This window comes from Macrotis lagotis, chromosome 4 (genome assembly GCF_037893015.1).
Source record: "Macrotis lagotis isolate mMagLag1 chromosome 4, bilby.v1.9.chrom.fasta, whole genome shotgun sequence".
Classification (NCBI taxonomy): Eukaryota; Metazoa; Chordata; class Mammalia; order Peramelemorphia; family Peramelidae; genus Macrotis; species Macrotis lagotis.
Window position 1 is genome coordinate 23,917,478 of NC_133661.1, and position 25,551 is coordinate 23,943,028.

Genomic DNA, 25,551 nt, shown 5'->3' on the forward strand with positions numbered 1-25,551 from the left:
TCAACAGTAATAACAACAAAAGGCTTTAAAATCCATGTATTCCTCACAGGATGGGGTTCATGGTAAATAAAAGAGGAAGAAGTCCTGAGTCACCAAGCCTTTGTCCTTTCACCAGGATGAATTTAGATGAAGAAGGAAATGAATTGTACATTTAGCACCAGATTGAGCTATTGGTGGTTGTGACACCTAGATGGGGAGGTCAATAAGAAATCAAGTGACTGAAAGAGGAGGAAGAGACCCTTCCAGAGACATCCAGAATGAACAAGCCAGTTAGGTCCTAGAGATCTAACAACCTTGGGAGCCCTCACTGGACTGGGTTCTAGAAAGGGAAAGAAACCAGCAGAATCAGTGGTATAAATTGCCTTCCTTCAGAGTATGCCTCAGACAAAGGGAGGGTGAGGTCAACAGGCACTTAAAGAAAAGTGAATGGTGGGTCCAGTAGAATGCAAGTTGTTTCAGGGCAGAGCATCTTTTGCTTTAGTTTTTATACCGCCAATGCCTTCCACCACAACCCCCAGGAAAGTGATTTGTTATAAAGGTTTACTGAAGTGAATTGAATCAAATTGGATCAGGGTAAAATTAGGCCAGGACAAGGTTTCATTTTCTTCTATAAAATAAGAAGGTTGAACCACATAATTCTAAGACCCCGGTGCCTCTGAAAGTTCTCAAGTTGAGGTCCAAGTTTGACCATTTGCTCATTTTCTGAAGGCCAACAGGATAGCATTTTAGGTAGATAAATCATCCCCTATAAACTGGAAGAGGTGATTCCCAAAGGGAAGAAGTGACTTTCCCAAGATCACATAGCTTGTAGTGACAAGCAAAAAAAGAACCCAAGCATCGTCTTGAAAGCCACTGAGCAAGAGGCAAGATAATGGCAGGAGGGTCATTATCCCTACCAATGAACATGGTAGTGTAAAAAAGTCAGCTGGGCATCAGAGAACTGAATTCTCCTAATGCCCATAATCATGGGTATCCTAGCTGAACCCTCTCCTCCATTCTTTTCTAAAATTCTTCACCTATTAAAAAAATAAAAAGGAACTCAGGTTAGATATGAACACTAACCTATTAAAGAAAGCAGTTGGAACAGACAAATGATGAAAAGAAAAAGAAATGTTGCCCATGATGGTATAAATGGTTGGCACCATTGAAAACTAAATTGCGAGGCTGTAATTTCAGAAACTCAGAATCATAGAAGGCCCCACAGTGACCAATGAGTCTAACCAAAGTCTTCTCTTCATTATACCTGAAAAATGTTTACCCAGATTATGCTTCAAGATTTCTCTTGAGGGTGAATTCAATGTTGTCTGAATTGGTCCTTTGACTTGCCTTTTGGAGTGCCTCTGGAGCCAAAAATGCCTAAAATCCCTCTTCCAAGACAGGCTTTCAAATACTTGAGACCACTCATGTCTAAGTATCCCTGGATTCTTCAGATGGTCCTTAGAGAACCTGAAATAAATGGGAGTCCTTGACTATTTTGGCCATCCTATTTTGGATAACCTTAATCAATTACTTCCTGAAATGTGGCAAACAGTATTAAACAGTATTAAAAAGAGGTGGAGAAGAGAGATACACAGTCAGAGACATATCTAAAAGAAAGAGAGAGTCACAAATAGGGGGAGTGAGATAGATACTTTTTCGTTTTCCACCAAGGTTGTTTTTACTTCACAGAAAGTAACCTGGCATGTAGGCCACCTCCCTTCTTCCTCTCTCTCTTTCTCTCTCTCTCTCTCTCTCTCTCTCTCTCTCTCTCTCTCTCTCTCTCTCTCTCTCTGTCTCCCTCTCTTTCTCTGTCTCTCACTCTCTCTGACTCTCTGTCTCTGGCTCTGTATCTCTCTGGCTCTGGCTCTGGCTCTCTCCCCCCAACACACACACACATTCAAACACAAACACTTTCACAGCTACAATAGAGTTTGCATAAGATGGGAAATTTCTACAACAGAATTGTCTGAACATTAGAGCCAAAGAGAAGCAGTTGCCTGCTCATAGTGGCTATTTTTGGTCCTTCCTCATTCTTCCTTAATCATGCCCCTCTCCTGCTGTTGGCAAGAGAGAGAGAGAGAGAGAGAGAGAGAGAGAGAGAGAGAGAGAGAGAGAGAGAGAGAGAGAGATTGAGAGCGTTGTCAGGGTTGCCATGCTTCCCCAGGCACAAAGCAGAGCACAAGGTGGGCTTTGCCCCCTTTAGGGAATATTACCAGCCTCCTGCTTCACTGAGAAGAGCTCAGGACTTAGGTTAGGAAGATCCAGCTTCTATGGCTTCAGACAAGTCATTTCACTTTTAGGGGTTTCAGGGTCCTCCTGTGTCAAATGGGCATAATAATCAGCAAATCCTAGATCCCTATGAGAACTTGGAAAGCATTTGACCCAACCCAGACTTCAAGGGTGAATTTCCCCTTTACCATTACCTACAAGTGACCGTCCAACTTCTACTCAAAGATCCCCAACCCTTGTCAGATCTCCCTCACAAAGTTGTTGTAAGGATCTAATGGGGGGGGGGGGACATGAAAATGCTTTATAAAATGATCATCATAAATTCAAAAATACATTTTCAATAGAAGTAAAGCCAGAAAGGAATTGCAATTATGGATAATTACTGTTAATTAATACAATTGCCTTAGTTGCCTTAATAATAATGATAGAGATAAACAGTCAGATAGAGAGATAGATAGATGATAGATAGACAGATAGGTAGATAGACAGATACACAGACACAGACAGACAAGACAGACAGACAACAGATAGACAAATAAATCTAAATAGACAGACAGGCAAGTGGTCAGACACAGACAGACAGACTTGTCTATTAGTACTTCTTGTACCTGAGAAATGTTTACCAGATTATGCTTAAGATTTCTTGTGAGGGTGAATTCAGTATTATCTGAATTGGTCCTTTGACTTGCCCTTTGGAGCCCTTCGGATCATTTGAATCATTAGGAAGATCCTCCTTCTATCAAACTCAATCTTCCTCTTCATGACTCCCCCCAGGCCCACCCAGGTACCTCTGTAGCCAAAAAAAGCCTAAAATCTCTCTTCCAAGACAGGCCTTCAAATACTTTGTTATTTAGTACATGCCAAGATTGTGTTAAGTGCTGAGGATACAAATGCAAAGGGACAAGATAGTACCTCTCACTAAGAGGCTGTTTACATCCTCATGGAGAAAAACTACACATAAGGGAAAGCGGGAAGACGAGTGGGGATTACAAGGGATATGCAATGACATGAAATGGAAAAGAGCCCGAAAATGCTCCTATGAAGGCTCAGGATAATTCCAGAGACATAGTCTAACTTTCCAGTGGGGAGGAAATGGAGATATTGGCCCCAGTGGCAACACTCTGACCTGGTACTGTCCAGGAAGACCACAGGGATAGGAACAAGAAATCCTTTTGCTGGAGTCCTCCAGAGGTTTCCCTTAAGTGTGGCATAGCTCTTCTGCTGGGTCTTGTAAGTCTTAAAGTTGCCTAGTCTCACTGTGTCCCATCTAGTCTCAGACATCCAATGATCACAGAGAAGTTGAAAACTCATTTTTGATATCCTCAAAGATATGATTTTCATTTCCATCACTCATATTTACACAGAAAAACTCAATGTATTTATTTAAGTTGAATCAAGATCAAAAATAGGTATGACACTCATTTTCCTGTGCCCTTTGACATGCTGCCCAGCCTCCTACTCATCAATATTGCATTCAAAAGCCAACATTATTCTCCAGATGTGATTTGACCAAGGTAAAGCACAGTGGTATCATTAATAGTAATTAGTATTTAGATAGGGCTCTGCATCTATTATTTCATTCAAACTTTACAACCCACTGTGTGTGAAGTATAACAAATTTTATCATCCCCATTCAACGGAGAAGGAAAAGAAGCTAAGAGATTAAGTGAGTTGGCCCTTGCTTATTAAGTGTCTGAGGTGGATTGGAGTCCTGTCTCCCAGTTTAGTATTCAGCTCTACCACTATCCACACTCTGGACACCAGGCCTCTCTCAGGGAGGTCTAAGATTGACTTTGTGAATTGTGTCAGCTTTGGCTGACTCATTTTGAGCTTGCAGCCCATTGAAACCATTGAAACCACTGAAAATGTGTGGCTTCTTCAAACTATTGTTTAGCTAATATTCCCCCATCTTGTACATTTTTAAAAAATTTCATATATGAGAATTCACATTTAGTGTTGAGTTCTGTCAGACATATTTTAATAAGTGGTAATACTTGGGATAGCCAAGTCCAAGGCATTTCATCTGGATTTCAAAGGTCACTTGACTTCAAAGAGCAAAACTAGGAGCAATGTGCTTAGGTCACTGAAGAGGCTTCCCTATAAGGTTAGACTTTTCATCTCTCCACAAGTGAAATGGGCTCCTCATCAGGGAGCCCTCATGGGGTTCCTCACCAACTCTCCATGTAAACCTGATGGACCATATTTGGGTGAGGCGAAATAGTGCCTTCCAATTCTAAGGTTCATTGATTCTAAATTTCATCTATTTAAATTCAGTCCCATTGAGATCTCTTTAGATTCCAATTCTGTCTTTTAAACTAGAATCCTAAGGAGGACAAGGTCACTAGGCTTTGTTCTATAATACTGCAATTTAGAGGTAATACAAATTCAACAGCACTTAGAAACAAGTGAACTTAATATATTATTAAGTAATTTTGCTATCTCTTATACTTTATTTTTCTTCCCTAAGGATATGATTTCTCTCTCATCACATTCAACTTAGATCAATGTATATCATGAAAACAATGTAAAGACTAACAGACTGCCTTCTGCAGTGGGGGGAGGGGTTGGGAAAGGAAGCAAGATTAGGGGAAAAATTGTAAAATTCAAAATAAATTAATTAATTAAAAATATATTTAGGCAGAGGATAGAAAAAAGTAAAAAAGAAAAGGAAAAAAGTGAACTTAGCCCTTAAATACCAAGACTAATTAGATAATAGGTCTTTTTTAAATATCCAATTCCCCTTCTTGATCAATTGAAAGCATCTAAATCATATACTATTTTCACAGAAATTATGAGGGTGCTTGTAGCAAAATTGGTAGATACAATTCTGACTTTAATTAGCTCTCCTAATTCATGTCAGCTGCAAATTTTATATACCTGTCATCTAACCCTTTGTTTAAGTCATTGTTAAAATTCTTCTTATCTTTGTGAACTTGGTCAAGTCATTGTCTGAGCCTCAATATCCCTCACTATAAAGTAAATAAGCTCCACCAAATGGTCTTTAGGTCTCTCCCAGTTCTAGAACTATGATCCTATGCTAAACAGCACGGGGCCAAACATAGATCCTGTAACACGACCAAAAGGTGACTTAACCTCATTCAGCTTCAATTACTTCATCTATAAAAATGAGGATAAAAATAATACATATCTCACATAGTTGTTATGAAGCTCCAAAGAACAATACATAAAGGGTTTCTTTTAACTCTTCTTTAGATGAAACATCCATAGTTTCTTCCAATGGCAAGATTTCAAGACCCTTTCTTCATCCTGCTCCCTTTCTCTGGTCATTTTTCAGCTTACAGGGATCCGACTGAACATACAATTCCAGAGCAGAACACAGTAGTCCAGATACAGTCAGAGGCACTATCCCCTCTGGGGCTCTGGACATTCTCTAGAGACGGTCAAAAGGAAATTCATTCACTTGTCATGGCGGCTCTAGGACAGTCAGCCTGGCATTTCCTATCGAGCTTGTCGTCCATTGAAAGCTCTCAGGGTGATCTCACCTGTCAAACTGTCCCGATTTTATACTGCTAAAGTCTACTTGGAATTCAAGTATGAGATGTGAGATTCTGTATCTATGGCCTGCTGAGCCTTTTTTTTTTTTAATCTTGGTTCTGGAACAAAACATGTTAGCTATTACTCCTTGCTTTGTGTGAACTCAAATTTCACATCTATCCCTCTAGTCAAGCCATACCTCTGCTGCTTACACATTTTCTCCAGTCTCTGGCCCTCTGCATTAGCCATCCCCAAGCTTGGAATGAATTTCCTCCTCGATTCTGCCTCATAGAATGCCTCACTTCCTTTGAGAGGCAACTTAAACATCACAGTTTACATGCTTCCTTTCCTGTTTCCCCAACAGCTGGTGTCTTCTCTTCCTCCCTAGCCTCTATTTTTCTATCTTAAAAAAAAATTTATCCTGCATATATTTATTCTGTAAATAATCAGGTCCCAATTAGTATGACTGATGAATTCACTGGAAGGGCTGCATACATTTAAATTCATACTATTTGAAGTCTAATAATGTAAAATTTTATCAATTCTAGTTTAATGTCATTTACATTGAAAGTTCAAATGATACTTATTTATGTACATGGTGTGTCCATTGATAGAATGTGCCCTCCTTTGGATTAGGGATGGCTTCACAGTTTTGTTTTTGAATTCCCATCACCAAGCACAAAATAGGCACTTAATAAATGCTTATAGATTTGCTGATGATTGATCCAAACGACTGTAAAAAATATTCAACACCACATGACTGTGTACAGATCCCTGGGACACTCTACTAAAGACCTCCTTCAGAGGCCTTGAATCACCAAAGACTATTCTTTGACTCCAAATGCCCAAACATTTCTGGATTTACCTGTTACTATCCTACTTCTCTGATGTCTCTGGGTATGAAGGCATCAATCAAATGCCTTGCTAAAATTAAAGTTAAACTACATCTACAGGACTTCCTTGGTTTTCCAGTCTAGTAATTCTATCAAAAAAGGAATGTGGTAAATCTAGTATGGCCAGTGCTTGATAAAGGCATACTGGCTTTTTGTGATAATTTTGTGATAATTGCTTCCTTTTCTAGATGTTCACTAAGCATCCCTTTAAGGATACACTTTGTAGCAAATGAAATCCATCCCACTGGACTGTGATTTGTAGACTCCTACCTCTTCCCCCCGCCTTTTATAAAATGAGTCCATTTGCCCCTTGGTGGGCCTACAGGACCTGTCCCATTTTTTACTTTCTTTCAGCCCTGATAGCAGGTTCACTGTCTCATCTGCTCTGGTCCTCGTACCCTGTTCCTTTCATAGTCCCTTCTGGTTCCAGTTACTTGGACTCCTCAGGGGTGCCTGGGTGCTCTATTGTTGTTTCCACTGATCCAGGGCTTTAATTCCTCACTGGCCATTTTTATTTTGTCCTTTCCAACCCAAAGTCTTGAGCACTTGCACAGTTCGTTATCTGGAGCTTGAGGGATTGTGGTTAACTTGGGCAGAACAGTCAAACCAGTTGTAAGTAGGCACAATGGTGTGTTCTGAGTATATCGTCCCAGATGACTTAGCCTGAAGCTGCCTGTAACCCCTGATCTCAGCAGAAAGACTAATTTGGGGGCCTGTGAATGTATTTTCTCTATCATTTTATCTTAACACAGCTCATTAAAATGACCAGATTTGGGGATCCATCCTCTCTCCCACCCAGGAAGTGATCAGAACCTCAGAATAGAAGTTTCCAAGACTGCCCTGTTTTGAGTATTTTTAATGATTCTTGGTCCAGTTCCTCATTTAGTTTATAGGAAAGAATATTTCATCGGCTGTGATACAACCCTCTTCTTACACAACTTTCATGAGAGTTTTCATTTCCTTTATTTGCTGATTAACATTTCCTCATAAAGAGCTCTTTTGAAAGTGTAATTTAGGGGGAGTTTGATGTGGAAGTTCTGCATAGTGGAAAAATATCAGAATAGACAGGAAGGAGGCATATCAACTGGAAAACCACCATGTAGTGTGAAACTTTTAACCAGAGGAAAATATTCTTGCATGCTCAATTCAATTGTACTCATGTAAGTTTGAACCTAGTGCCCTAGAAAAGTGAATTCCATCTGAAAGTTATATTAAAGGAAGACAAAATGGTATAGTGAAAAGAAGAATATTTGGACTTGAGTTTGAGTTCTGGTTAGTGGTTCTTTGGGTGTGTGAAAAACCTCAGTTTCCTAATTAAGTGATATGAGCATAATGTACTCAGAGATTTAAGTAAGGCAAGTCAACTGGGGCTTTGCTTGTGGGTATTGAAATCTAGAAGGATGCTAAAATCACTTTCAGTCAGTAACATAGAAACTACTGAGCTTAGCATCTAGGTAGTAAGAATAATTTATTAAAATAGGAAGTTACCAAATATTGGCCTCCTTCCCTTCCAACCATGATTGTGCTCAGCCCCAACCCTGCTATCCAGTCCCCAAAGACATATATAGGCAGTACATTTTTGGCAATACTTTTGTACTGATTGCCTCAAAAATTGCTAGCTATCAATTCTGTTTAGACCATTCCCCTCCCAGAGTTATTGTGAGGTCCAAGTGAAAAAAAATGGATGTAAGATGCCTAATAACAATAAAATGTAGCATTTTCCTTATTTACAGTGATAAGGGGAGGGGTTGCATTACATTAAATGGCCTGAAATCAGATTCTTATGATACACAAAACTATATAGGAAATTCTTCCACTTCACTCATTCATCACCAATGGAAATATGGGGAAGATCAAGAATTGTTCAATCTTAAGGCTGGAATGGACCTTTAAAGATCATCTAGTCCATTCAGCTGCCAACAGAGAGGTCAAGATCCAAGTTGGTAAAATAGTGATAGAGGACTACCACCCCCTATGACCTCTGTCTTACCATCCTTGGAGTTTTCATTTTACATAAGGCTGAGGAACCATTTTATAGGTTCTTAATCTAGTAAGAATGACAGATTCAGGAATCTACAAACTTACATGAAGAAAAGATGACTTTTTGATTTCACTATAATTACTTTTCTTTGTAATTCTAGATTTTTTTATGTTTAGAATGGGTGCACAGGCTTCATGAGACTACCAACATGGAAGAGTGACTCAAAAGAAGTTAAGAATCTTTTTTTTTCCTTGTTGCTCATTTTCAGAGGTTTTGTTGTGCTTTTATTTTAATTTACATGTCAATATCTACTTCAATGGAACTGTGATGTCATCAATGTGATACTCTTTCTACCAGTGGAGACTGTATCTCATTTACAACTTTCCATTGTGTCTGGTTCTCAGCCATGTCTTTCCACAAACTCACCACCAAGGATTATTCAAAATTCCTGGAGGTTTCCCTCTGGTTCTTATAATATGTCACAGACACCTGGTTTACCCACTCTCTTTTCCTGTCACACTTGTCGTGAGAACTTTTCTTAGACAAGCTGTGGTGGGAAAAAGGATACAGTCAACACAACTCACAATAAGACATTGCCCTCAACATCACCTGCAATTTTAAAGAGTCATAGAGCAAAACTATGGGATTCTGTAAGCATGAACACTGGTCAGTCTTTCCCCCTTTTTCCTCTTCTTCATTCTTCTTCCATCATTCACAGAGATTCTATCATTTTTCTATTCATTCTGATCCCATGATCATACATCTTTCTCTTCCTTTTTGCTTCTATATTCTTTTCTTTCTAGCCTCCTCCTTCTTCCCTCTTCCCATCCATTTCTCCTTCCTGAGTTGAGGGAGGGGACAAAGGAGACAAAGTTTAAGAATTCAAGGAGAGTGGCATGGCTAGGTGGTGCAGTGGATAGAGCACCAGCCCTGGAGTCAGGAGGACCTGAGTTCAAATCCATCCTCAGACACTTAAAAATGACCTAGCTTGTGTAGCCTTGGGCAAGCCACTTAAGCTCATTGCCTTGCAAAGACCTAGAAACAAAAACAAAAATAAGAATTCAAGGAGAGAGCTGAAAAAGAAAACCTCAACCCTGTTTTTCTTCTTTTTTTTTTTTTTTGGTTTTTGCAAGGCAATGGGGTTAAATGACTCGCCCTAAGTCACACAGCTAGGTAATTATTAAATGTCTGAGGCTGGGTTTGAACTCAGGTCGTCCTGATTCCAGGGCTGGTACTCTATCCACTGTGCCACCTAGCTGCCCCTTGACCTTGTTTTTCTCCAGTTAGATACTATTAGGTTTCACAAAGCCCAGTTACTCTTTAAACAGACTAGACAATAGAGCCAGGATCCAAAAAGATCTCAAGTGATAGACTGACTTTCTCTAGGAATAGGTGTAAATTCCCCAATTAAAAAAACAACAAAATTTTTTATATATCAAGTAAAACAAATTCTTCCATCAATCATATTCAAAGTTTGTTTGCTTCTTTCTGACCTGAATCCATCACCTCTCTGTTGGGGGAGGATAGCAGGCTTTATCAGCCACCTTCTGGAATCATGACTGGTCACTGTAGTGATTAGTACTTAAATCTTTTGAAATACTTTGTTTTTGACCCACTAATATCACTACTAGATCTGTATCCCAAAAAAGATCAAAGAAAGGGGAAAGGACTCACATGTACAATAATCTTTTTTCTGTGGTGATAAAAAGTTGGAGATTGAGGGGATGCCTACCAATTGGGGAAGGGTTGGACAAGTGATGGTAGGTGGTTGTGATAGAGTATTATTGGGGTTATAAGAAACGATGAGGGAAATGACGCCACAAAAAATCTGAGATTTCAAAAGTCGCTAAAAAAGAAAGTGAATAGAACCAGAACATTGTGCACAGTAACTGCAATGCTACAATGGTGACCAACTGTGAAAGACTTAGGTAGCCATTCTGATCAAGACAATTCCAGAGTATCCACGATGAGAAAATGCTCTCCTCTGAGAGAAAGAACTGATGAATTCTGAAGGCAGACTGAAGCATACTTTTTTCACTTTCGTTATTTCTTTTGATATTTTCATGTGTTTTTTGGTAACATGACTAATATGGAAATATGTTTTACATGACTTCATATGTAGAATTGATATAATACAGCTTGTCTTCTCAATGGGTGGGGAAGGTGTGGGAGGGAGGGAGAGAAGTTTTTCTGTATATCAATTCCAAATTTGTGTCTTTGTGATTTCCACTTTTTGTCCCATGGGGAGAAACAAAACAAATCTAATCCTTCTCTTTATCAGGCAAATTAAAATAGCCATGGTAGCAGTAGAATAGAGCACTGGATCATGGGTCAGGAAGAACTGAGTGCAAATCCAACCTCATATATTTACTAGCTGTGTGACCCTGGGCAGGTCATTTAACCTCTCATTAATCAGTCTCAGTTTCCTCAACTGTAAAATGAGGATACCAGCCACACTAAACTCCCAGGGTAGATGTGAAGATCAGCTGCTTGGCAAGGTTTGAATGTTTTAAATAGAGAAAGTAAATGGATGGGCCCCTTGAACCTAGCAGTAAACTAACTTTAGAAGGATGGGGTCAAAGCTTTCTTTTAAACTTTCCCCCCGTTTTTTTTTTTCACTTGGAGAGGAGGAAGTGCCAGAAAGAAAAAAATAAAGCTCATTATTTAAAAGAAAAAGTAAAAAAAAAAATAAATGTCATGGTTTCACTTTTGTTGAAAAGAAAAGTTTGTCATTTTTTTGTCACTCATTATCCTCCTGTTTTCGTCCTTAAATTCTATACTGCTTATAATCATCCCTCATGATTTTACAAATGAGTTTATATTCTAACATACCTTTGGCAGCCTTCTCTCTCTGTGTTTGATAAGTAAAGTATTTGCTTACAAAGCTCCTTCTGGGAGTTTTTGCTTTGCTTATTGAGGCAATTACTATACCTTTGTTAAACATTACAACAATTATTTTAATCTGTGTCAGTGTCATTCCTTTCATCCATTTCTTAGATTTGACTTTCAGTTACTTGTTTAATAGTTTAAAACCGAGTTGTCTGAATTGTACACAGTGTCTTATTTCTCAATATTACTCTTTGTCCTTGCTTCTTACTAATTCTGATCTTAACTCTGACAAATTGACAGTCTGTCAGAACACAGACAGCTGGTTCACAGATAACTCCCACATTGATAACAAATCTTTTCCTGTTTGTTAAAATGCAATCTAATTTTTTACTATGGTATTTGAGGCTTGTCATTTACCATGCCTTCCAATTATTTTCTTAAGGAGAGTCAATCACCAGTATTTGTAAACACCTATTCTGGGTCAGGAACTGGGTTGAACCTTAAAATGCAAAGAAAGGACCAAAGGGTCCCTGCCCAGTTGGGAAGACAATGGGAAAGCACCCTTATACACACAAGATTTCTACAGTATAAGTTAGAGGAATCTCAAAGGAAATGCCTTAGCATTAAGGGGAGAAGGAAAGGCATCCTTGAGAAGGTAAGAAGTGAAATGAAACTTTTACTACTGATAGTTTGTTGTTGTTTTTTGTCCTTCATTCTCGAAGATGACCATGGCCTCAGAGAGGTGTCACCATGACATGTGAGTGAGAGTTGAGACTTGAAGGAAGCCAGAAGGTAGAGATGAGATGGAGAGGGCTCCAGACATGGGGGACACCAGGGAAACGGCCAGGATCACTGGATCATGAGGCAAAGGGGAAGAATAAGAAGATGGAAAAGTCAGGATCAGGTGGTGAAGGACTTTACAAGCCATACAGAGGATTATACACTGATGTGAGAGGTGGTAGTGAAGTCTGGAGTCTTCTGAAGAGGGAGGTTGACATGGTCAGACCCACACTTTGGGAAGATCCCTCTGGCAGCTGAATCCACCCTGGCATAGGAAGAGGTCGACCAGAAGACAACTGTAATCAATCTAGACTTATGGTGCTATCACACAGAGACAGCTTCAGAATCTCAGAAAATTTGGGTATTAATCCTTCCAATTTCTATCCTTCACCCACTGTGAGAGGCCCTTTGTCCTAAAAGAATCTGGAAACTTTTAATATCTAGTCATCTAGAATGACATTAAGACATTGTTTCCTCTTGAAATGAATAGTTATGTTTGAATCCTGGCTCTGAAGTTTCTCTTATGCTTGATCCTAGACTAGCTACTTATGTTTCTAAAAAGGGGCCTCTAGGTTTCCTTCAAATTGCTGAGAGCTATTCTCAATCAGGCTCAGTCCTGGCCACTGGAACACCCTGGCTAATCCAATCTAGAACATTAATGATGGCAGCTTTATTGGTGACCTTCCTAGTAATGAAGAAACTGAAAGGGGATTATAGATATAAAGAAGTAAGAGATAAGAAAAATTACCTGAAGCCTTTGGCACACCTCATCAAGGAATATGAAACAATTACCAATAAGCCAAATCATAGACAGAATTTCCAATAACCTCATTCCAATCCTGATTCTTTGTCACTTACTAGCTGTCCAGCTTTGAGTTGAGTGGACTCTGGTCTCAATTTATCCATCTGGCAAATAGGGAGAGTGATTCTTGCATTCTGTCCTTCACAGTGCTCACAAGAGGAAATCTTTCATTTTCACTGAAAAATCATCCATAATGAAGTGAAGAGGTTCATCTATTTAGATATGTAAAGAAAAAATTTTTAAAATGATTTTGGCTTAAATTAATCTAAAGACATGTTGAGTTCAAGAATCATACTCAAAATATAAAATTGACTTCATTGAGAAAATTTCGCCCTTGATACAAGTCTTATTTCATAATCCCAACAGAAAGGAAATTCGGAGGTAGGACACTTACAACTGTACTCCTCTTTCTTTATTTTTTTGGCAGAAAAAGTATTTCAAAAGCCACAAAGCAAACAAACAACCCCCCCCCCCCAAGCATGTGGTAGCCTGTCATGAAGGCATTCCCCTTTGGAGAAAGAAAGAGGTGACTTCAGGACAATCAACATCTTTCACACCAAATTTAACAACTGTTGGCAAAAGTTAACACCCAAGGTGGCTGACAAATCTCCTCTCCTGGATTTAGGTTTCCTTGTTTTTAGCACTCCTATCAAAGAAATACTGACTACCTCTCACTCTGAAAAAAAAAAAAGTGAAAACCTAGACAAAGAAAATTAGAAACTTATTCCCTGAGGAAGGTTAGAAGAATGTTTATATCTAGTCTCTGAGAGTGTTCGTTCCCTCTTGGCTGAAAGAGGGAAAATGAGCCCTGAATATCCAAAAGATATGGAACCCCTCCCATAAAAATGGAGAGCTATGAGCATGGTGATCCCTCCCTGGACGCAGGGCAGCAGGTGCTCTGCAAGGGTTGGGAAGCAACAGAAAGTGGCTTCTTTTGAGGACCTGCAGCTAATATGGCACCCAAGCATTGGAAAATAGAACAAGAATTGACAGTTTTCAGGACAGTTTGAGATGTATCTCAAGGACCAACTAGAGCTCCAGGATGATAGGGGGCCCTCCCAGTGGTGAAACTGGAGAGGGTCTGGAGAAGCTTCTTATAGAAGCTCAAGTTTCTGCCATTTCAGAAGTTGAAGAAACTGGACAGGGTTGGGGAGTGGAGGGGAGGATGTTTAAATGGAGAAGGGAAGATTTAGAAATGACATGATATTTGTCTTCAAGATTTGAAGGGCTATTCCATAAAAGAGGGGGAGCTAGATGGATCCAAGAGATCTGATGGAACAGGTCAGGTCTAGAAGTCAGGAAGGCTCAACCTCATGAGTTCAACTATGGCCTCCAACACTTACTAGCTGTGTGACCCTGGGTCATCAGTTCACCCTATTTGTCTCAGTTTCCTCATATGTAAAAATGAGCTGGAGAAGGAAATGGCAAATTATTCTAGTATTCTGCCAACCACACTTCAAACGGAGTCATGGAGAATTAGATACAATTGAAACAATTCAACATCTCATGAAAAACAGTTTAGCCTTGTCCTGCTTTGCCTCAGAGGTAGAACTAGAAGCAAGAAAATTGATTTAGACTCGAAGCAAAGAAAATTTTATATTTCCAATTGACCAAGAAGGGATTGAGCTATCAAACAGCACACTCTTAAGTTTAATCTGCAGCCTTTAACATTTTCTCTAAGTCTAAATAATCAACAAAACAACAAATCAAAAGATCCAAATTGTAATGCTAGCTGATTTCTCATTCCCTGACGTGTAAATGCTCACATGGAACATTCCATAATTGGCTCTCTTGCCTGGTTCCAGCACACCACTGGATCCCCTCACTGGTGATTCCAAAGAAGAACCAGATGATCCTCAGCAGGGGGATGTGGGACAGGTGCTTATTGCTCAATTATCAGTCAGACCAAATGGTTTCCAAGTTCAGATTACCTCAACTGCCAGTTTCCCTCAGATTCTGGTACAATCAGGGATCCTGAGGCCAAAAGTCCTGGGAATAGCAGCTCCCAATACCTCTGTCATTTTGGTCCTTGATGTCATTCTCCAGAGGATTAATCTTTCTGGAAAGCAGTAAACCATCATTGTCACTCCCAATATCAACCTCCAAGTAGTCATCAAAAGGATAGGAAAACCCCAAAATCTTAGGCACTCACCCCTATCCACCACCACCAAACCCCCACTTCTAGTCTGTCAGATGGTTCAATCTCAGAAACCAATATGGTTTTATTAATTTATTAATTATTAATTTATAATTTGTTAAGGGAGTCAATAGTAAAGAAATGTCTCTGTACTCTAGGGTACGGGGTGGGAGGGGGTTTTTCTTCTGACTTTCAGATAAAAGCTTTTCTACTTGTCATTTCTTTTCAGACTGTGGCCTTCTTGAGAACAAGATTGTCTTTCTCTACTATTTTTATTCCCAGCATTTAGAAAGTGCTTTTTCCATATTTAACAGAATAAGGACTCAATAAGTGGTGTGGTGGACAGCTATGGCCCTAGAGTCAGAAAGACTTGTCTTCTTGAGTTCAAATTTAGCCTTAGACACTTACTGGATGTGTGACCCTGGGCAAGTCACTTAACTCCATTTGCCTGGGTTTCCTCATCTCTCAAATGAGTTGGAGAAGGACATGGCAAACCATTCCAGCATTTCTGATAAGAAAATTTTAAATAGGTTCAGAAAAAGTTGAACAAAACTGAAAAATGACCAAACAACAATAAAAGCACTTAATAAACACTTTTTATTTCATTCAATCATTTTCTTTTAATTCTAAGATTCTGTAATTTGGGAGTTGTAAACATCCTGCTAAGATATCTAAAGGAAGGATCTTTGTGGAAAAAAAGGAAATTCTGACTAAATTATCATCAAAATACAGTTGGATTTTAACTTTTGCATGGGTTAAGGTGGGGTGGGGTGGAGATTTAGGTTCACCAAGTATACCTGACTTGTCTCCAGGCTATTTCCTGAACTTTTATCTTAGGCAAGATAAGAGAGATCTGAACAGAAGAAAGAGATAAGAAAAAGAGAGTTCAGAAAGATCAGCCCAGTACCTCTTCCCAGGTGATGGAAATGGGGGCAGCAGCTTCCATGCAGCTGGCCTCACATGTAAAGACTCATAGAGTCTGATGAAGTCACATTTAATAAGCACTTAAGAGATAGAAAAGCACTCCTCCCAGCAAACCCATAAGGGATTTCAAAGCGCTATTCCCATTTGACAGATGAGAAGACTGAGGCTGAGAGAGGTTGTGTGAGCAGTGCACAGTCACACAGTTAGTAAGCATCAGATGAGGGATCTGAAGTCAAGCCTTCTGGACTCTGAGCCCAATGTTCTCTCCATGTTCTCTACCATGCTCCCCACCAGGATGGCAGCAGGATGAAATGAAATGAATCCAGCATATCCCCAGGGCGGGGGATGTGGAGGGGAGTGGAGGTTGAGATGCTTGGGAAATGTATGGAGAAAGAAAGCAATAGTCTCAACAAGAAAATATAATGTCCACCAAAACACCCAACTGCCAATAGGCCAATTCTCATGCCAAGGGTTGAGATGGAGGATCCAATAAGCTATAAGTTGCCTAAGTATGTTAGAAATTGGTTAATATGATGCAATTTTTTAAATGTTTTCAATGTCTAGGGTGTGCAGAGAATCTGGAGAGATAGCAGATTTATGGGGCTGAAAGGATGCTAGACCTTGAGAAGACTTGGGTCCAAATTCAGCCTCATCTATCATATGCAGTCAGTCACTTCCTTCTCCTGTTTTAGTTTCCTACCCTGTAAAAGGAATAATCAGAAACATACCTCATCTTGTGGTGAGGATTACACACTTGACCTGTCATTTCACTGATAAAGACAACCTCTGGATGAGGAAACTCTCCCACCAATCAAAGCAGGGCTATTTTCTGCTCACTCACCCCCAGAGCCTTAGAGAATGCACACCAGGAAGAAACATGACTAGCCCAAGGTCACCTAGCCACCGTGCAACAAAGGCAGGATAGGAACCAGGGTTGACCGTCAAGAACTTGGCCACCTTCAAGCGAGCCACAAGCTGGGAAATATGCAGCTCCCCAGAAGAAGAATAAGGTCCTCCTTTTAATCAGCATTACTAATGTTTTCTCTATCACTTTCTCAAGCCCCATCAAAAAAACAAAAAAAAAAAAACAAATAAGCCCCAATTTGTGGCATTTTCCAGTATCTGAAGCGTAAATGCTTGCACTGAAAATTTAACAGTCATCTTGGGAACTGTTTTGAGCTGGCTTTAGCAAAACTCTGATTCAAACTCTATATAAATATTGACTATTCATATTATGGTCATTATTAAAGCATCTCTACCCTAATGGACCTAATAGTCTACTAGAAAAGAGAGGAGTTCGAATTCAGGAAGTCAAAACCCATAGCAAGTCATTTGACCAAGATCAAATAAAGAGCAATTGACATTTGAATCCAGTTTTCTGATTCCAAATTTAGGCCCTTCCCATACATCCAGAAGTCTATCTCTTGATTATCCATGGGGCCAGAAGGACATCTTTCCTTCCTCTTTTCTCCATGGAATCATGCCTCCAGGTTGGGTCCCCATCATCTCTCATGTGGATTATGGGGATAATCTCCTCATTGTTCTTCCTGTCTCCAGCATTCCCCCTTCTCCAAGCCATCCTCCATATTAATTCCAAACTGATCATCCTTAAGTAGCTCTGACTGACCTTGGAGTCAGGAGGACAGGAGTTTGAATCCACCCTCAGACCACTTACTAGCTGTGTGACACTGGGCAAGTCACTTAAATCTGGTTGCCCCACATTCTGGGCCATCTCCATTCATCCAGATTCATATCTGGCCACTAGACCCAGAAGGCTCTGAAGGAGAAAAGTGAGGCTAGTGACTTAGCACAGTCTCCCTCATTCAAATCTAATTCATGTGTTTATCATGGCATCACCATGTCATGGTCTTCTTTGAGAATGAAGGACAAAAACAAAACATCATCTCCTCATTAACTTAGTGGTTCCCCTAGAGTTTTTTTTTTTAAATAAAATGTAAAATCCATATTTAGGCTCCCATATACCTTGTTAGCCTAATTTGATTTTTTCCCATTATTCCCCTATATGTAGTCATATTGACATGCTATCTGTTTCCCATATTGCCATCTATGGAGCAGGCAAGTCAGTACAACTGAAGAATTAAGGTACCCTGAAGAGAGATAGGAGGCTGTACATTCCAGATGTGTCAAACCATCCCTCTCAACTCTCATCATACCCAAAGAAAGACAGTCAAGGAAGGGGAATCTAGAACCCTGGCAACAGCAGTGACCCCAATGCCATCATCATTATTGCTCCCACATGAAGTCTAACAGCCATGATGAAGGGTAGAATTCACTCCAGAGCAGTCCACTTTCCTTGCCACCACAAAGACCAACTACAAATGATGAACAGGAAAACCCAAAAGCACTGGAAACTGTCACTCACCCCTAGATCACCAGTCCTTGTTCCAGCTCAGCAACCACAGCTTCATCCTAGCAAGCAACCCTTATGGAGATGTGGCTTCTGTGGGTGTTGCAGCCACAGCTACGAAAGACCTGGAGAAGAAGTTCTTACCACCACAAAAGTCTTTGTCAAATAGTACAAACTCAGAGACAGCCATGATTTTATCAGTGACAAGAGCACGAAAGAGAAAGCATGACCATGGGCTTTGCTGCTGCACCCCAAAGATCACTGGGTTTTCCCATCTTCCTTGGGCTGTTCTCTCCCTCTGTTAGAATACAAACTTCTGAAGGGCAGGGGTTCTCAGAACCTAACACAGTGAGTAAGAAGCACTTAATACCATTTTGTTCATTCATGTACAACTTTTCATCGCACAACCCCAGGTTTGGCCCAGGTGGCCCCACACTAACTGCACTCCTTTCTCACCTCTCCCTCACATAGTCATCCCACCCCACAACCAGCAGTTACTTTACATGTATTCGGAATGAATCTCGCATCTACTAGTCTATGTATTTGTTGTTTCTCCCCACTAGAATGGAAGCTCCTTGAAGGCTGGGACTATTTTATCTTTGTCTTTTTGTTTCCAATATCTCTGCCAAGGTAGCGACTCAACAAATTATTGTTTGTTTGGATTGGATGAATTGGAGAAAAAAGGACATAGGAATAACAGGACCATCATCTTCAAATATTGTTAGGGTTGCTGTGTGGAAGAGGGACCGGATGTATTGGACTTAGCCAGAGGCAAAGAGGAAAAGTTGCAGAATGGTTGGAATAGACTTGAGGTTAGGAATAACTTCCAAACCATTCAAACTGCCCCAGTAAGGAATGAGCTGCTCTGAGCTGGAAGGAATCCCCCCCTCTTGGAAGGTCTCTTAGTAAGGGATGGGTAGCCACATGTTAGGCCCATGGTAGAGGGGAGACTTGTTCAGGCTTGGGGTGACCTTGAGGAGTCTCTTTCAACTCTCAAAGTAGATGATTATGTGAGGTTCCCAGAAGGCATCAATGAGAAGTTACATTCCACCACAAATAGGGGTGAACACACCTAAAAGCACTTCAGGGGAAATTTGCCAAACATTCCTCAAGTCCTGTTCTGTCATCCATACTTTGAAGGAGAACAGGCAGCAATGTGTATCACCCTGCATTTCCCGGCCATAATGAAAGGAAAGAGTATATACCATAAGAGGGAGGAAGGCATACTTCTGTGCCCTCCTTTTGGTGTACTCAATCAATAACATCCTGTCGGCAACTTTCTGTGGTCTCACGTCAACTCTGGGAACCTGAATGAACGATCAAAAATATCACTTCCTTTCTTGTCGAGCTGGGCTGATTTCTCTATTCCTTTGAAAGAATAAAAACAAAACAATTGCTCAATTTTTTCCTAGTTCAGAGAGGTTATTTGTATGTTGTGAAATCATGAAATGTTGGGTAAAAGAGAGTATTTTTAGGTTGTCTACAGTGGGCCACTATTAGAATGGGGAGGAATTGATTCATGCTGATGGGTGATTCTTTATAATTGCCCATCAGATCAGTGGTGAGATTTCTAATCTGGATCCTTTCCCATAGCAATATAGATGATCTGGGGAAAATAATTTCACTTCTTTGGCTTGAATTCCCTTTCTTGGAAAAGGAAGGAAGAGAACCTCTCAAGTCCTTTCCAGATCCAAAACTAGGATCCAGAACTAATCTTGCATTTGGGTAATGACATTTTCAGTGTTTTCCATAACAAAATAAAGGGTTTGATGGTCAGCGTGAATTCACTGGAGAAGGGGGTCTCCAAGGCTGCCTAGAGGCCAGCATGAGATTTTTGCAGGATGTTTATAAAGTCTTTCTTGGATGTTGGAACTTTAATAATTTGTGATACACACAGGCTGGAAGACACAGCCTAAAACTGTTTATTCACAAAGACCATACTCTTCAAAGCAATTTGGGTGAATGAAGGGAATTTACAAAATCACTGCACTACGATTGGGGGACATTTTGAGCAAGAAGGCAATTTGTAGTAGCCAGAGGTCCAGGACCAGAAACAAAAAGCTCCTGGCAGTTTCCTGGTCCAAGACACTCAAAGAGCTAACAGTGAAATGACATCAGAGAAAAGAGAATCACTATTTCTACAACCTAAGCAGCCTGATGGGGAAATCTGAAAATCTTTGGGGAGTGCAGAATTGGTTGCCAGCCAAAAGGAAGCCAGCCTCTGGTCTCCAAAGCATGTCCTTCCCTCCTAAGCTCTTCCATTTCTCTGACCAGTCAACAGATCTAGAAACAGGGACCTACCAAGACATGAATAAGCACTTTTAATCACCTATAAAGAATCAGGCATTAGGCTACTGGATGCTGAGGATACAATGGCAGAAATAAGTAAGTCCCTGCTCTCTATGAGCTTACATTCTACTAGGGAACACCATGGACACTTAGGAATTAAAAAACAAACCTGGAATGGAGGACTTGTGTTTTCACTGGTATGGGGGAACTTTCAATGAAAATGCAGAGTAGAAACAAATGTCCATAAAAGCCAGCAGGTGCCTTTGTTGAACAAGTCCCCATGAAAACAACCAAAATGTTTTAAAGTCAGTGTGAGCCAAGTCCTCGCCAGTTTGCTGGGAGGTGGTACTCAAGACAGCGGTTCATCCACCCATCTCATAAGGAACACGTGGGAAGAACTCTCCAGAAGAGTTCTGTTCCTAGTAAACTTCTTTTTTTTTCTCTAACGGCTCATTATGAACTAAAGAACAAAGATACGTGAATCCAGGCTCCACTAATGAGGTAATTTTGTGGGTTTGCGGGAGATTTGATTTCTGGTCTAGGGCTCATCAAATCTCAGAGCTGGAAGGGAGCTCAATGGTCATGTTTTAATCCATAGGATAATCTCATCTACATCATGTCCAGCCTTTAATCAAAGGTCTCCAGGAAGAAGAAATCCACTGGCTTCTGGGGAGCCCATCACTATTATTAGGCAGCTTTGAGCTCTTCCCTTAAAACTTATTTTGTCCTTTGACAACTTCTACCCACTGACCTTAGTTCAGTCTTTTGAAGATGAACAGAAAATATCTCATTTCTCTTCTTCCTGACAGTGACATATCCTCATTAAGTCTTCTCCTGTCCAAATTTTGTGGCAAGTAGCTTTGTAATCTGAAGCAAGGGATTTATAACCTCTCTCTGCCTCAGTTTCTATGAGTAGCATCACAGGGAATCAAGTGAAACAACAAACACAGAAGCCTCTGGAAACATTTTGAGGATCAAGCACTGTAGTATTGCTCTACTTCAAAGTGTATGGAGGGGTCCCTGACTTTCTTTTGGGGTTTTTATTGCGGGCAAGGCAATAGAGTTAAGTGACTTGCCCAAGGCCACACAGCTAGGTAATTATTAAGTGTCTGAGGACGGATTTGAACTCAGGTCTTCCTGACTCCAGAGCCAGTGCTCTATCCACTGAGCCACCTAGCTGGCCATGGGAACTCCAACTCTCAAGAGCGATGCAGGGGAGAGGTAGAATAGTGGAAAGAAAGCTAGGTTTAAGGTCAGGAAGATGGGAGTATTTACCCTGCCTCTATATGACCAAGGATGAACAAAGACTTGCACATTAGATGCTCGTGCAAACTCTGAGTTCAACATAAACATGACAAGTTTTTCTGCTAAGTTTATTTACCCTGAGAAAGTCTCAAGCTCCTCATCTGCAGAATGGGTCAATAAATCTGTAGCACCTCCTTTGCAAGAGATCTTGTGAGGGCCAAATGAAATATAAGGGAAGTATTTTGTAAAAATTACAGTGATCTAGACAGGCAGCATAAGTTCTGTTGAGTCCATCAAGTGGGAGAGGAAGCTAGGAGGGGCCTAGTCAGTTTGTGGGGCTGTGGTCTGAGACCAAGGGGCAGAGGAGATTAACTCAGGTCCCTCCCTCTCCAAATCCTGGATTCTTTCCACTGTCTCATTCAACTCTCTTTTCCAGGGGATCCTGTTAATAGGGTCCAGTTAAATCTCCTCAAACTAGTGAAGAGGCCAGGAGGAGCCTGAGACTATTCTGGATAGAACTCCAGAGCTGGAGTCAAGAAGAGCTGAGTGGGTGACCCTGGATAAGTCACTTAACCTTTGTTTGCCACAGTCTTATCTACAAAATCAGAATAAAAACCAATATTTACCTCCCAAAGTGGTTGAGAAGATCAAATGAGATGATCTTTGTAAAGTGCTTGGCATACGGTAAGCTAAGTAAGTATTAGCAACCATTATTTATTTTATTATTATATTTATAATTGTTGTTATCCTTTGAATCTTAGGTACGTCAGTCCTGTAGCTACAGCTAGACTAGCCACTCTGGGAGGCTGAGAATTATGTCTACTTAGGATCTCAAGGAGACGATGTCTTACATATAATAAGGACTCAACAATACATCTGTTGATTCAATAAATTAAAGATTTTGGAAACTTTCACTGACAGAAATTCTGAAAGGATTTGTAGACTAGGACTATGTGAACCGTGGTTTTATTTTGTTTTAATTAACCAACCTCATTGTAATAACTCATACCCATGAGATGGGTAAGATTCCATTTGGGAGATGGAGTAATGCTTTTAATAATGCTGAATTCCTTACTACCAGGAAACTCCCATTTCATTTTTTCAACATTGATATTCTGTTGGTTACACAACATAGCTGTAAATTATAGCCACTATGATCTCAGAAAAATCAAAATTGTGGTCAACCCAAAGGGCAATGGACACATAGTAGGTATAATTAGCTTGGAGCATGTTCCCACAGGAACATAAGAGTCATCATCAAGGATATAGATGATTTGCTACAACTTAATATGATTAATCACCTTCATTGTACTGGACCCTGTGCTAGATACCAGAAAGACAGAGAAAAATCATCCCTGAATTAAAGGAGTTTACATTCTAGTGAGAGGTGTCAACATGTACAAAAATAGGTAAGAGGAAAAATGTAAGGAGAGAGAATCTTCGCAACTGGTGAGGCAGTGGAAGAAGAATTGCATCCCAAAGGGTCACGTATCCATCTTGGTTTCTTTTGTGTTCATTCTTTGCTTCTCTTCAATCATATCTGATTCTGCATGATCCTATTTGGGGTTTTCTTGACATAGATACTGGAGTGGTTTCCCATTTCCTTCTCCAGCTCATTTACAGATGAGGAAACTGAGGTAAAGTGATTTGCCCAGGGTCACACAGGAAGTGTCTGAGGCTAGATTTCAACCCAGGTCTTCCTGACTCTAGGCCTTGTACTCTATCCACTGCACTGTCCTGCTGCCCAAGTGAGTGAAACAAATATTTCAAGACAACCCTGAAAAGTCTGACCAGAGGCCAGAGCACTGCTAGCTGACCCATTTGATCTCAGAAGGAGCTAGCCTGGCTGAGCAAGAAAGCACTTCCCCCAATTTGAAGGGAGAAAAGGCTTACCAGGGCCAGGGTCCCAGAGGACTTCTCACCTGGTGGATTCTCTCCCCATGTCTGCTTTTGTAGTTTGGCCTGAGTCTCCCTTGGGGAGACAGTTTTTTTCCTGGCTGTTCTTGCCCTTCTTGGTAAATCATCCTTTTGTAAGTCTTGGAGCTGTCCACTGGATTGGGGCTCAGAAGCAACGAAACTGGACCTTCCAAGGCCCCAGGCGAAAGGGTCACTTGGGTGAAGGCAGGCTGCAAGGGAAGGTGGGAGCCAACTGATGGGGATTGCATTTTGTGCCAGAGGCTATGGGAAATCTGGGAGGATTCTGAGCTGGAGAGGGATGGGGCCAGACTGGCTCCTCTAGAGGGAGCATGGATTGATCAAAATTCTTGTTGGGGAAGAAGAGGGGTCCCTCACATGAGATCTAAGTAAGGGACAATCCCCAGGCAATTCATGCTGGGATCTATGAAATCCTAAAAGGGTCATCTTTCTGGGGCATTGTGGAGGATGTCAGATGAGTAGCATGTGTGAACATATGGGTGGATGGGCCACAGTCTTCTCTAGGGCTCCAAATCACAGACCCAGTTCTATGGGTGATATGGGTAAAGTGTTCTGTGCCTACAACACAGTCCCCCATTCAAGCTTGAGGCTGCCATTCAGCTCCTGCCCACTGTTACCCAGGAGAGAGGCTGACTGCCCAGTGTGGTTGTCTCTGGCAACCTACGTCTGCTGAGATGCCCTGATTGCCCCAGGTGACTGATATCACTCATTGTTCTGACTTCACTTTTGTGTGCTCCCCACACCTAGTCAGCTGGCTTTGTGGCTGGTGAGGGCTTCCTTTGGAGACAGGTTGGGGCAATATTGCATGGCTCTTTATCAAAGAGGTTGTCTGCTTTAAAAAAAAATGGGCAAGACAAGTTTGTAAAGGTGGTTTCCTTATTTTTAAGATGAGGAGGAAATTTTACTGTAATGGGGTGTCTGTACCATTAGTCAGTGGAGGGTTTTCTAGCCACAACTTATCTAGCCACAAGAAACCAGTCCACAGTGGGAGGATATTACATAGAATTTTGGTTGGTTTGTTTGTTTGTTTAAAGTAGAAGAAAAACCCTCAGAATTAATAAGTTTATCAACCTAATTCTTAGGATTTTATGAAGGTAACTGTCTTGGTAGGACCACAGAATCACATCTTTCTGGATAGAAGAGCTTGGAGAAGTCAGCTGGTCCAATGCCCACATTTATAGATGAGGCCAGCAGAGCCCTTGGAGGCAAAGCAACTCGAAGGCCATAGTGGTGAGATCTGCACCAAGGGCCTCTGGATCCAAACCTGCTTCTCCTTCCACTAAACCAGGGTCTTATTTCACAATGGCAGGGAGGGGGAGGAGAGAGCTTGAGTAGATTCTTCAGCTATAAGATGGTGAAAGGAACAGCACCAACCTTCCAGGCTTGGTAAGAGGATCCCGGGAGTTGACATTTGTAGCCTGTCACATGGTAGGTACCCTATACGCACTAATAGACATTATTAATTATTCCCAGATCCTGATGTGTCCATGAGCCTTCTGCCACTGATACATGTTAGGGGTGGATGATCTTCACCATCTCCTGCCTTCCTCAGTTACAATAGGTCCAACTGTAAGTAACAGTCTGGAATGAATTTAACAAGTAAAACCATTAACAAGTAAAACTGACCATGTGGCTTCATGGCCCAGAACCAGACACAGTCATAAT

The 25,551-nt window shown here is 40.8% G+C and overlaps 1 long non-coding RNA gene across 1 annotated transcript in view; it reads right to left on the reverse strand.

The window, feature by feature from the left end:
* Window positions 1–11,748: 11,748 nt before the first annotated feature.
* Window positions 11,749–25,551, reverse strand: part of LOC141520644 (uncharacterized) — an 85,186-nt gene continuing 71,383 nt past the window's right edge. The window contains exons 7-11 of the long non-coding RNA XR_012477694.1: window positions 19,623–19,785; window positions 18,433–18,757; window positions 15,534–15,633; window positions 14,920–15,047; window positions 11,749–13,200 (exon numbers count right to left, since the gene is read on the reverse strand). This is a non-coding gene — a long non-coding RNA (uncharacterized LOC141520644). The remainder of the gene's footprint in view (window positions 13,201–14,919; window positions 15,048–15,533; window positions 15,634–18,432; window positions 18,758–19,622; window positions 19,786–25,551) is intronic.